This window comes from Phalacrocorax aristotelis, chromosome 2, assembly GCF_949628215.1.
Source record: "Phalacrocorax aristotelis chromosome 2, bGulAri2.1, whole genome shotgun sequence".
Taxonomy (NCBI): domain Eukaryota; kingdom Metazoa; phylum Chordata; class Aves; order Suliformes; family Phalacrocoracidae; genus Phalacrocorax; species Phalacrocorax aristotelis.
This window is the reverse complement of record NC_134277.1, coordinates 150,795,518-150,801,517: the sequence shown is the minus strand read 5'-3', so window position 1 is coordinate 150,801,517 and position 6,000 is coordinate 150,795,518.

The window sequence follows — 6,000 nt, the reverse complement described above, 5'->3', positions numbered from 1 at the left end:
ATCACAGGTAGCTATTGACATCAGGTTTTATAAATGTTTCACTCAGAAGCGTGAAACATTAGTCAGATAATTTTTTTCTTCCCAAGTTTGTAGCAGAGTTTCAAAAGTCTGAATTTCCGTGTGGTCTAAAGCAAGAAGATTTTGTGTTGTGTTTTAAAAATGTCATCTCTTCTGAAGGTAATCCCTGTGAGTGAATGAAAATACTTTCTAGGTTGTTTACATCTGAAGCAATCTAAGCTGCCATAGAAGGTTGTTATTTTTTGAAAGAAGGGAACAGAATATAGGAAGACGGTCTGCTGTAGTATACAGTAAATACTGAGCTGTTCCTCTGTTCAGTTTCTATTGGCAGAAAGTTAAAACAGAGCCTTAATTCTGTCCTGATTTTCCAAGCACTGAGTCTTCAAAGTCTTTTCTAATCTTGTTGAATCCACTTCAAACAAACATCATATTTATTTGATAATGTTTATTTCCTATCTGAATGCTTACTGGAACTTCTTTCATTATTCCGGGTTTCCTCACCCTTCTCCCCCCATCCTTTTTTGAGTTTGACTAAATCTATGATGTTTTAGAAGGATTATGGAAACTGTTTTTTTCTTTCTCTAAAGCTATATACTAATTTAACAAGTTACTTAGATTTGCAATATCCTGTTCTCTGTCACTTATCTGAAAGTGCTGCAAGATTTCAAACTACCAGATGTAATATACTGTAATTGTGGTTTTCTTTACTTTTTTTCCCCACTACATTAAGTCCCTGTGTAAATCTCATTAGAGAGGTCCATATCCCAAGTCCTAGATTCTAATGAACCAGCTATATAATGACAGATGCTTAGTGTGTATGCCAATGGGCTTTAAATTCAAGGAATTCAAGTCACCATTATATTGACTATTCTGCTATTACACTACAATTAGTGTGAAAACTGTAATTAAGGTTTATGGACATTTGAACTTTAATTTAAAAGTGTAGTACTAAATGTATCTTAATTTATTCAGAAGGTAATTTTCTTTTAACCTTTTTTTTTTCCCAGAGGGTATTTATTTGCTTATATTCCACTAGTGCCAAGAGCGAAGACTCTTGAAACACCTATTGCATGACTGTTTCCCTTATTTAGAGAATTGTGATACTTACCAATTCACAGTGTAGTTAATTAATTATTCCACTGTGGACAACTTAATTTACTTTTTTTCCCTCCAAATATAACTTTTTCAAACCTTTTTATCTATTTAGATGCTAGAGACATAAAGACCTGTACTTTGCAGCAAAATCTTTTCTCCATCAACATTTAGAATATAATAAGAAATAAATACAACAGTAACAAAGTTTTAGAAGCAATATATTGCATGGATTCAACTAAATGATAAACTGCTTCCAAAGTTTTAGTTTGACCTGCTACTGCAGTGGTTGTATCTTGCCACTGTCTTCCATGCTGTTCACATGGTAAGGGCTGACTACTTATGACCATATTTTAATGAAAAGCAAATTTTGCTCTAAGGAGTGCTATTTGAAAATCAATTAAGAGGTCTATGCAAATTAAGACTTGTTATTTCTAAAAGAACAGAAATGCTTCAAAATGCTGTTGGCAGTTCGTAGTATTCTGGGTGTGGTCTTCTGTGTCATTTTGACCTGTTAAGAGATGGCTCTAAGCTAAATTAAAAAATATGCCAATTTAATTATGAAATTAAGAGAGTCTCAGATCGCACACTATACCAAAAAGACAACAAATGAAGTACAGTACAAAACCTTTGGACATGTGGTTAGCTTTGCAGAAAAGGGAACAGTGAAGAGGAAATGTAAAAGAAATATAACTCTTTCAACTGATCTTTACAGTGGAATCTCTGTTCATATATTTTCTACAGAGTAAATTTCCCATGTAATCAAACACAAAATCTGCATCAATTCATTTCAGCCATGCCTTTGATATGGTGTTCACTTTAGGGTTGCCAGGAAGATTCCTGGATCAATTTCTGGTTGTACACTGGTTTCTTTCCACTTTGCAAGTGGAAGAGAAAGAAAAGCAAAGAAAAATACTGCAGGAAGGGTAGGTAGAAGAAGAAAAAAGAGCGCAGGCTTAGAATGTTAATGATGGCACTTTTCACAATTAGTTCACCTAAAATGAGGAAGTTGTAGCTCAGAATGTTTATTCTTAAACACAGGAGAGAGAAGCAGAGTGGACAAATGCGACTGAGACCAGGAATTCTATTGAAATGCAAATTCTCTTTAAAAACCCCAAACACCTTTAATATCTATCTACAATGTCCCCAAACATAAGAAATCTGATTCCCCTGCAAGCCTGGCAGTGCTAGCATGTGTGAGGAGTATCAAATATGGCAGGCTTTCAATCCCAGAGAAGATTTTTAATTTGTTCTGTGATGAGATTCTAAATGTCCTCTCTTGTTTTTATGCCTAGTTCAATTGCCCAGATGTTTGTCACATCTGAGAGATTACCCTTCTCTGGCTGCATGAGCAAGGAGGCGGTTATTTTGGAACAGATGATCCCTTGTCTATAAGGCATTTGAGATATTACATGAGGAATAGGAGAGAAGTATGGAAACACTTTAGAAGGAAAGTTAATTACATATTGGGGATAAAGACTTCAGTGTATTTCAGCTGACTTTGTTGAAACCAGACTTTCGTCCGTGGCTGTCGTAGCAATGCTTTTAAAATAGAAGCAGAAGGCTATTCCCTGTCAAAGAGCTATGTATAAACCAAAGTAATTAAGTGCCTAAGGGTAAGGGAAAAAACCCTGAAATATTCCAGTGAAAGTGATAATATTCTTCTGTTGAATGACTTACAAGGTGGTAGATTACATCCTTTTTAAAGTTCCTCAAAGACTGGCAACACTACTGAAGTTAAAGCCTTTCCATTTTCAGATATAGGAAATGACTTAACAGTTGTTTTGCTGTAGAACAAGAAATACACAAAAAGACAACAAATATTTATTTCAATATCTGTAAAATTTTTATGGGTAATTTTGTTAAATGAGATCCAGTTTTTCATTTTACCACCTTGTCATTTTAAGCCTTCTGCTCCTCAGGATGTATTCTATGTGAACATGAGCATTCCTGCTGTTTTTCAGACCTTATATTTCTTAAAAGAAGAAATATGCTCAATGCTGGCATGAGGGGGCAGAATCTCTTGTCCCTCTACCAGTTTTCACAGCTGAGACAACCAGAAGAAAAGACTAAATTATTTCGGAACCTCTTTCAGAAAAGGTGGCTGAAACAGATATACGAAATTACTCTTTGGAGGAAAAACAGTACTTCCATACAATTCTTCAAGTGCAGTGATAATTCCTTTAGAGCGATAGCTTCTTTTTTTGACTGGTATTCTGCACCAGTTCCACTGAACTTACTATAGTGTTTCCAGCCAGCCCTACCAAATGATTGGAAAAGTAATTTTGGCACCTCTTTATAGTTTATGCAAGGGCAAGATAATCTATCTTACCTAATTATTTGCAAAGAAGTATAACTATCTTTTCCCATAAACTTAAAATAATACAAATCATCAATAGAGTCTTAAAACAATCTTCTTTTGAACAATTAATAATGTCTCATTATTGGCACAATTTCCAGTAGGCTGTGCAGAGAATAAGCATTCAAATATCTTGTTTGTGAAAGCAAATATTTTTAAGAACAGTTCAGTTAAAAAAATCCTAAAATTCTTGGAACCCATAAGATCTGATTTTCATAGAGGCACTACAATGGTGTTCTTACATTGTGTACTTCACAAACAAGATTTTTGTGTTTTTTACAAGGCTTTATTAGGCATGTCTGGAACTTCTCTAGACTAAAGAAAACATTGCAAAACTGAGGAAATAAGCATTATATGTAAAAAAAAGAACGACTGACAAAATAGAAAGCTAAAAACCCCATATACACAGAGATAGACAAAACCACAACAGAAGAAGTTATCATTACTTTGGAAACTTAGAAAAGAAGGAAGTGACATAACTAACCTGTGGGGGGTTTTTTGTTTGTTTGGTTTGGTTTTTTTGTTGTTGTTGTTTTGGGTTTTTTTTTAATGGTCAGCTGAAATACTAAATGTAGATTTTGCTCAGCGGGTAGAATGCTTATTGTAAAAGCTGCTGCTGGAGCTGAGATGGAAGTGAGAAGAATTCTTTGAGTATTGGGTTAAATGGTAATGGAGGTCTATTTGAATACAAGACAGGCAATTCTGAAACAGCAACAGCTCTAAAGCCTTGTAGCTGGTATGGATTCCTACCCTTCTGTGAGCTGCTACACAGGTGCAGCATACTTCTGTGCTGGTGTGCTGTGGTGCAGGGTTGCTGCTGGTGTGTGCATGCCGAGCACAGGAGGAAAATGAGACTAAGAACCAGGGGTTTATAATGTTGTGGTGGGAACGGACACCAGGGAGTGCCCTTAGTGTAAAAGTCACTAGTCACGCCTGTTGTGAAAGCACAGTAGAGAAAGAAAGAAGTATGCAAGTTGTTGGACATTTGAGGAAGGAGGTGAAAAAGGTGGAGAGTGGGAAGGAACTAAATCCACTGCATTAAAGGAGGAAATGCAAAAGCATAAATGGAAGACACCTAAGACGTGATGAGACAAGGTGAGATAAAAAGGTAAATTTCAGAGACAGTCCAAAGTAAAATACAGTCGTTACACCTTATGAGGCCTTCCCCTTCTCCATTTTGTAATTGTGCTCAAATATCTTGGTGTAAGGCATGTCAGAACAATTAAAATGACAGCAAATCTGAGGTGGTTAGAAAGAAAGACTATATATTTTCCAAAACCTGGAACAATTGATAGGAGGGAGGGCAGGGTTCACAAAATAGGGAAGGGATCAAATCAGTATGAAATCTATCACTGTAGCATTCCAATAGGTTCTATGAAGTGCTAAAACCAGATGTGAGAGTATAACATGAAACTACAAAAGCAAGAGGTTTCACAAACAGGACTATAGAGGAGAGTAAGAAAAGAAGAAGGATGAACACACAGGCACCATAAAACCTAAGGTTATGATAACGCAAGTCAACAGAAAGAGAATCTAGCACAACAGAAGAGAATTAGGAGAACAATTATTCTTGATTTATGGTCATCATTAAAATTAACTGGTCCCTGCTGAAAAGACAGTCAGATGATCAAAGATCACAAATAGAAAAAGGTGTTGCAGAAACATGCAAAGAGCAGGAGAGACAAGTGAGTAAAGCTGATGTATTCTGAATGGAAAAGGACCGCCATCTAGGGGGAAAAGAACCATTTGTCAAATAGGTAGATGGAACAAAAAAAAGGAAATGTACACGGATGACTTGGCTAAGTGTCATGGTTTAACCCCAGCCAGCAACTAAGCACCGCACAGCCACTTGCTCCCTTCCCCGCAGTGGAATGGGGGAGAAAATTGGAAGAGTAAAACTGAAAAAACTCACGGGTTGAGATAAGAACAGTTTAAGAACTGAAATAAAATAAAGTAAAATAGTAGTAGTAGAAGTAGTAGCAATAATAATAACAACAACAATACCACACAAAGCAAGTGATGGACGATGCAATTTCTTACCACCCACTGACTGATGCCCAGCCCATCCCCAAACAGCAGACACTGCCCCCTGGCCAACTTCCCCCATCTTTTATACTGAGCATGACGTCACATGATATGGAATAACCCTTTGGCCATTTTGGATCAGCTGTCCTGGCTGTGCCCCCTCCCCTTCTGGCTTCTTGTGCACCCGGCAGAACATGGGAAGCTGGAAAGTCCTTGATGTAGAGTAAGCACTACTTAGCAACAACTAAAACATCAGTGTGTTATCAACATTATTCTCATACTAAATCCAAACTAGAGTACTATACCAGCTACTAGGAAGAAAATTGACTCTATCCCAGCCAAAACCAGGACACTAAGAAGTACTTTAAGGTAAAATTTACTGTGCTTTAAGATGGGTGCAAGTGAAAGTGATGAAAGAAGATCGGGATGTAAGAAAAAATACAGAAGAAAAAAGCAGCATGCAAACAACTCATCTTCCATTTTCTCAGTTTTCTCTTAAGTAAATG